This window comes from Callithrix jacchus, chromosome 21 (genome assembly GCF_049354715.1).
Source record: "Callithrix jacchus isolate 240 chromosome 21, calJac240_pri, whole genome shotgun sequence".
Lineage (NCBI taxonomy): Eukaryota > Metazoa > Chordata > Mammalia > Primates > Cebidae > Callithrix > Callithrix jacchus.
The window spans coordinates 32,055,119-32,063,342 of NC_133522.1; the positions used below are offsets into that span (position 1 = coordinate 32,055,119).

Here is an 8,224-nt window from a genome sequence, read left to right on the forward strand (position 1 = left end):
TGGGCACGTATTCTTGGGCCTTGGTCCTCAAATAAATCTCTTCAAATATTTTAACAGAGTTTGACTCTTTTCCTTGACAGGAAGCTTTGTCAATGCTGGTGAGGGCCACTGCAGAATGATGAATCGAGAGTTTTGTGGAAAGACAGATTACCATGGATTGAAGAGTAAACGAGAGGTGGGAGAGTATGGGCTTATCTTTCATAAAGAATCTCTGAAAGGAGGAAAGAGATTTCCTAACTATAAGGCAGATAAGGTCAAAACAAATTTTCTTTTTGGGGGTTTGTTTTTTTTTTTTAAGAGGAGAGAGATTTGGATGTTCCACACAGCACTGGAAATGAGTGACCGTTGCTGAGGACAGAGGTCAAGGCCGACTTGGAAGCCCTCTGCAATCTACATGGGCACCATTTCCAGATTCGCTATTGCACAAGTCTGGGTTCATAGAGGTGTCTTTGCTGAGTCTCCAGCACCGCTGTGGACGGGAAAAGTCTTTCGAGTAAGTCCTCGTAAGTAAGACATGAATTGAAAACACCATAGAATCAACGGACCCTGCTGCTGTGCTCTGAAGCAGGCCTAGCCCCTGACTCCCTAGTTGCTGGGTGGAGCCCAGTCCTCTCTCCAATTTTGCAGATTTGCTATCTAAAGAATTTGCAGAATCTTATACATTCCTCTTTTTAATATGTCTCCTACAGGCTGCAAGTGACATATTGAAAGAAGATCCTTGGAACAGAGACTGGTACAGCCCAGAGTTTCCCAAGGTAAACACACAAGCCAAGTCCTAACCACACCAGGTTAGGGCAAATTAAAAATTTGAAAGAAGCAAACTTGGTTTTGTTTTCAAATATCATACTTCAATGAGAAATTTGAGCCTTGGTGACTGTCTTAACTCCTTTTTGTGAATATTGACGATATGCCTTGATTCATAGTCTACCATGGGTACGTGATACGTTCACAAATCTATGGCGATGAAAAACGTCTCTTTATAATGGCTGTGCACTGTTAATCTGAGGCTGGAAGACTTGTGAATGTGGTTAAAATCAGTCTTTGCGGTTGGCCCACATTTTTTTCTTTGGGCTCTAGCAACTGCACCCTGTGTGTGTTGGCGTAAGAACAGTGTGGATCCATGACCTTACTGGTTTGTCAGCAATTACATAAGAGATCTCCACTTTCACTAAGAGTAACAATCATAATTTCCTCTGAGGACTTTCTGAAAAGGAAAACCAACTTTAAGCAAAAAGCAGTGGTCTGATTTGGAAGCGATACCTAGCAGAAAGGGTACTCGTTTCCTAGGGCTGCCGTAAAAAATGACCACAAACTGTGTGGCTTCACACAACAGAAATGTATTCTTCTCAATTATAGAGGCTAGAAGTCCAAAATCAAGGTGTTGACCAGGTTGGATCATTCTGGAACCCCTGAGGGAGAATCTGTTCCATGCCTCTTCCCCAGCTTCTGGTGGTTGCCAGCAATTCTTGGTGCTCTCTGGCTTGCTGATGCATGACTCCATATTTCTCCCACCATCACGTGGCATTCTGCCTGTATGCTCTGTGTCCCTGACTTCATGGGGCCTTCATATGACAGCAGTCACTGAAACTAGGGTCCATTCTAATCCAGTACGACCTCATCTTGACTTGGTTACATCTGCAAACACCCTATTTCCAAATAAATTCACATACTTGAACTGGGGGTTAGGGCTTCAACATATTTTTTTTTTTTTTTTGAGACAGAGTTTCACTCTTGTTACCCAGGCTGGAGTGCAATGGCGCAATCTTGGCTCACTGCAACCTCCGACTCCTGGGTTCTGGCAATTCTCCTGCCTCAGCCTCCTGAGTAGCTGGGATTACAGGCACGCACCACCATGCCCAGCTAATTTTTTATATTTTTCATAGAGACGGGGTTTCACCATGTTGACCAGGGTGGTCTCGATCTCTTGACCTCGTGATCCACCCGCCTTGGCCTCCCAAAGTGTTGGGATTACAGGTGTGAGCCATTGCACCTGGCCTTCAACATATTTTTTTGTGGGGACACAACTCAATCAAGAACAGGAGGCTATTGAGAAGTAGGTACTTTGAAGAGCTCACTACGAATCCACAGTTAGCATACAAGGAGGGAACACGGTATGCTGAGTAGTGAAACATAACTTTTATGTATTCAAGCTTTGGTCAAAGCTGGGAACCCTCTGGGGAAATTTAAAAAAAATTCCACAGACTTGGATAGAGCCTGACATTTTTGGTAGTGGAAAGCAGATTGGCCCACTCTGTCTAGCACATATGGCGCTTTCCCTTTTTTTTTTAAATTGGGTAAGTCTGGCCTGGAAACTAGAAATCTCTGTTGAAAGCCATAAACCATTTAGAAGTAGTCAGAATTACAGTCATTTTCAATACACCAAACCCTGGAAGAAGAGCATCTCCTTAATCATAATATCCAACTCTCAGACTATCCGTTTATAAACATTGAGGCTACAAAGGCATTTTCTTGATGGATTCCATGGTACCGGGAACTCCTCAGAACTGGCATAGCTTATTTTGGGAAATTTGCCAGACCTTAGCCTTTTAATTTTTTGTAACTTACATGATGAATAGAATGTTGAGTATTAAAGTCTTTCAAAATAAACCAAATATTTCTCATTTCCTTACGATTAGAATACCTATAGTTTGCCTTGGTGAGTTAGGCATTACATTAGGTTTCCTCTGGGTTCATTTCATTTTATAATTTAAAAAATATTATGGTGTATTACTGTTCACCTGTGCCATTATTTTCCTTGAGTTTAAAGATGTCACATCAGACAGAACTCTTTTTTGAACTAAATTTCTGTCACTGGGGACCTGCATGTTTTGAAGCTGGCTAGGACTAAACATTTTCTTCATACCAGTTGTCCCAAATAATTCAGTCTGCTAAATTCCAATACATTGGCAGGTTGGATAAGCAGTCTCTTGAAAGGAGAATTTTAAATATCAGTTTCTTTCCTTTTTTTTTTTTTTTTTTTTTTTGAGACGTAGTTTCAGTTTTGTTACCCAGGCTGGAGTGCAATGGCGCGATCTCGACTCACCGCAACCTCCGCCCCCTGGGTTCAGGCAATTCTCCTGCCTCAGCCTCCTGAGCAGCTGGGATTACAGGCACATGCCACCGTGCCCAGCTAATTTTTTGTAATTTTTAGTAGAGACAGGGTTTCACCATGTTGACCAGGATGGTCTCGCTCTGTTGACCTCGTGATCCACCCGCCTTGGCCTCCCAAAGTGCTGGGATTACAGGCTTGAGCCACCGCGCCCGGCCTCTTTCCTCTTATATCAGTGTTCAGAAATTCCAATGAAAACATTTGGGGAAAGGGACAAAATTGGTAATAATGGAAGTAAAGAGTGCTTCCCACTACCCATTTTATGTTGATCTGCATTTAGGTGGAGGTTAGGACTCAGTTCCTAAGTCTTCAAAGCTTTATGTGTGCAGAGCAGTGTACTGAGACTCTGGGTCCCTGCCCTCAGGAATCTTATTCTTCACCCCACAAGAAGAAACCAATGGTCGTAGCAACAATAAAATGCTAGAGACTGTGTTAGTTTCCTTTTGCTGCTGTAACAAAGTACCACAGATTTAGTGGCTTAAATCAACACAAAATTATTATCTTATAGTTCTAGGGGTGAGAATTCTGATGCAGTCTCACAGGGCTAAAAATTAAGGTATTGGCATGACTGGATGCATTCTGGAGTGCTCTAAGCATTGTAAATTTTCTGGACTTTCCAGCTTCTAGAGGTGCCACATTACTTAACTCATGGACCCCTCTCAGTTTTCAAGCCAGCAGTGGTTGGCCACGTCTTTCTCATGTTACATCATTCTGACACTGACTTCTTCTGCCTCCCTCTTCCACTTTTAAGGAGTCTTGTGATTATAGGGGCCACTCAAGTCACCCAAGATAATCTCTGTATCTTATGTCTAGCTGATTGGCAACTTTAATTTCATCTGTAACCTTAATTCTCCCTTGCTACATAACGTAACATAGTCACAGGTTCTGGGGATTACAATGTGGACATCTTGGGAGGTTGTTCTTCTATCTACCACAGAAGAGAGTAAATATATCCCAGGGGTCAGCTGTGTGTCCTTTTCTGATCAGAAAGGTAGAAGGCTTTGTCCTGAACTGTGCTGCTCGTAAGTATATTTTACTGAGTCATTCTGGCACTGGGCAGAGTGAGAGACAATGCAAAATGCCATTAGTGTCACCAAAATGCCAGGGTCCTGCTGCTCACCACATAGAAAGCCGATCACTGAGGCAATGAGTATTACCAGGGAAGAAGGCTTTAATTGGGTACTGCTGCCAAGGAGATGGGATGTAAGTATCAAATCGGGGGTTTATACAGCAGGGAAGGAATGTAGCTACATAGATTGTGTTAGTTTATTCTCACATTGCCATAAAGAACTACACAGCCAGGCACTGTGGCTCATGCCTGTAATTCCAGCACTTTGGGAGGCCAAGGCAGGTGGATCATTTGAGGTCAGGAGTTTGAGACTAGCCTGGCCAATATGGTAAACTCCAACTCTACTAAAAATACAAAAATAAACTGGGTTTGGTGGTAGGTGCCTGTAGTCAGTCCCAGCTACTTGGGAGGCTGAGGAAGAATTGCTTACACCCAGGAGACGGAGGTTGCAATCATCTGAGATCATGCCACTGCACTCCAACCTGGGCAACAGTGAGACTCTGTCTCAAAAAATGAATAAAGAAATAAATAAAATAAGAACTACCTGAGATGGGGTAATTGATAAAGAAAAGAGGCTTAATTGGATCACAGTTCCACAGGCTATGCAGGAAGCATTGTTGGGGAAGCCTCAGGAAACTTACAATCATGGCAGAAGGGCCAAGGGGAAGCAAGCACATCTTCAGATGCTGGCAGGAGAGAGAAGGCAAAGGGGGGATTGCTATACACTTTCAAACAACCAGATCTCATGGGAACTCACTCACTATCATGAGAACAGCAAGAGGGATGTCCACTGCATGATCCAATCACCTCTCACTCGCTCCCTCCCCCAAGATTGGGAATTACAATTCAACATGAGATTTCAGTAGGGACACACAGTCAAATCATATCATACAGGAAAACAGGAATTAGAGGGCTGTAAGGAAGAGGAGTTGCCTGCATTACTGATCTGGTGAGTTTCAGTTTCTTGATACTATCTGGAAGGCCTGATGGTCAGTTTCCTAAGAAAGGTATTCAAATTAGACAAATGTAAGTTTCAAGTTTTAATACCAGGAGGATCAATTTCTATGTTTATTCAGAAAGACCACAAACATCAGTTCTACAAGGAAATTAGGCCAGTTTCATTATCTCCTCCATTACCCCCTAAACCTGAGCATGGAATTGTCATTATCTTTTCCAGTAGCTGGGAAAAGCTAAAGATCTTGATTTTAAATGGCAAATCTAAAGATCTTAAGAAGGGCATCAAGCAGATGCCCTCCTTAAAAATAATTTTGACTCATTTAGATAGTAATGTATGGTGGAAGAAAAGTTATTTCAAATGTTTTGAAAGAGAAAGTAGTGTGATAATAGCACCCTCTGTTAATCTGTTAATGCTCTTCTAACATAGATTGACAATATTTTTCTTTTTTTTTTACACAATAATTTATTTTTTGAGAGCCTCCTCTCTGCTCTTGCAGTCTCTAGGTCACTTTTTCCGCTTGTAGATTTTGCACGCAAGCCCCAGAAAGATAGCTGGGGGCAGGGGTGCTGCGTACTGTTCAGTGAGAGCCATAATGTGGTTGTAACTGTCTTCCTCATACTGCGAGAACACGGCCAGCAGATTCAGCTCGTCATATAATGCCTTCACTCAGGCCACCTTCTCAGTCTCCTTCTGCCCATAATTTTCCTTCAGGATCTGGCACTGTTCCGGAGGGGGCCGTTGCAGACACTGGACCACCAGCCAGCTGCGTTTGTTGTCCTGGATGTCAGTGCCAACTTTGCCAGTCACACTGGGGTCCCCAAAGAGGTCAACGTAATCATCCTGAATCTGAAAGAACTCTCCCATCTCCAACAGGATCTTCTGGGCATTGGCATGCTCCTTCTCACCATCAATTCCTGCCAGGTACATGGCTGCAGCTACAGGAAGGTAGAAGGAGTAGAAAGCTGTCTTGTACTTGACAATGGATTTGTATCTCTTTTCAGTGAATCTGCGAAGATCCACATTGTCCTGGGGGCTGTGATGAGGTCCAGGGTCTGCCCAATCTCAGTCTGATAGGAACTCTGCAGGAAGAGCTCTATCAGGTTCAGGTAATAGGGCTGCTCCCAGCAGTAGAGCTTCAGCAGGCGGTAGATACATGCTTCCAGAAGGATAGCATCATTGATGGCATCCAAACCCACACCTGGCTTCTGATACCAGCAGATCTGTCCCCGGTGGGTGAGGGATGATTCCATGATGTCATCTGCCACCAGGAAGAAAGCTTGCAGCAGTTGCACACACCAGCCCACAGTCAGGGCCCGCTGGAGACTAACAGTATCCTGTTTCCTTGCCTCCACCAGCTCCCAGAATGCTACTAGCACCGTCACACCCCGGTGACACTTGCCGCCAATGGCATTGCACTCCAGGGCCTCCTTGAGCCAGACAATAGCATCTCCTGTCTCTGGGTGCCCCATCTCATCCTCAGTCAGCACCCTAATGATCTGGGAGAAGTGCTGAATGAAATCTTGCTTTTCTTGGGCATAAATATCTGATTTCTGGTCTCCATTCATTCTGAGGGAGGAGCAAAGGGCTCTGTTTCTGGATGTGGGTTCCTGCTCAGACAATATATTTCTTATGTATAATTTGGTCCATTTTTCCCTAGTAGATCCTCCTTTGAAATTCCTGCCTAGAACACACCCTGCCCATCACTTACACAGCCAAGCACCCGACTCCAGAACCTGTTCTCAGCTCTGCTGAGTGGGCAGTGGACTGTATGGTCTCACTCCTGACTGGTAAACACCTACTCAGTGAAGCCCATTCGATTTTGTGTTCTAGGTACTTGAAATTGAGGCATGAAAACTCTTTATACAAGTCAGAGAGTGAACCCTAACATGAACTCTGGACTTCTGTTAATAATAATATATTAATAATTGTTCATCAATTGTAAGAAATTATCTCAGTTTATTCATTTTTCTATAAGAAAATACCATAAATTGGGTAGCTTATAAACAACAGAAATTTATTTCTCACAGTTCTGAAGCCTGGGAAGACCAAGATCAATGTGCAGGCAGATTCTGTGTCTGGTGAGTGTCTGCTTCCTTGTTCACAGATGATGCATTCTTGTTGTGTGCTCACATGGTAGAAGGGCAAGGGGTCTCTCTCAGACCCCTTTATTAAGGGCACTAATCCCATTACTGGGGATCCACCCCTCTGACCTAATCACCTCCCAAAGTTCCCACCTTGTAATACCATCACATTAATAGTTAAAATTTCACCATATGAATTTGTAGGAGACACAAACATTCACAGCGTAGTAGATATACAGCACATCAATGCAAGATGCTAACAAACGGGGAAATACATGTAGAAGATCTAGGAACTTGCTGTATTTTCAGCTCGATAGCTCTATAAACCTAAAACAACTCTAAAATATATAAAAAACAAAAAATGCTGTCTAGCCAGTTTCTTTTAGGGTCCAGGTGTGGGGGCCATTTACCTTTGGGACTGTGTAGCATAAAGGAAAATCATGTAAAACATGAACTGTGTAAGCTCCGATAATACATCGTTGTGGGCAGGAGCAGACTCCAATTTCTGAGGCATATAAAACACAGGGTCCTCTGCAGGAAAAGAATATATACAAAACGAAGTAGGAAATAAAATACTTATTTGGAAGAGGTTTTGCAAGTGAGGGATCCAGACACTTAAGCTCCATTAACTTTATGACAAATCTGTCTTGGCTTGTGCATGCTGGAGCAGAGAAAGCAGGGGTTCTCAGGGAGGATGGAATGCCATAAACACACAGAGAGAGGCAGAGCTGAGAGACCCAGAGAGAGGAAGATAAATCATTTGAAGGCCTCCCTTTCTACTTGTTTGTTGTGGGTTTTATTTTCTTGGGAAGCCAAAATTTGCTACCCATGAGTATTACCGACAATGCACCCCTGTTAGCTTAAACTAGTGTATCGGAACCAAATACCCAGCAGACTCAATATCCCCTGTGAGGAGGGGAGGGGCAGTTGGAAGTGGTTCCATTTTGTAAGTGGTACCACTGAGGCAGAAAGCCAAGCAGGACCCTGCTCAAGAAATGCAGTAGAGT

General features: G+C 43.4%; 1 pseudogene; it reads right to left on the reverse strand.

The window, feature by feature from the left end:
• Positions 1–5,640: 5,640 nt before the first annotated feature.
• LOC100411755 (farnesyl pyrophosphate synthase pseudogene) lies at positions 5,641–6,737 on the reverse strand (annotated as a pseudogene).
• Between the last annotated feature and the right edge of the window lie 1,487 nt (positions 6,738–8,224).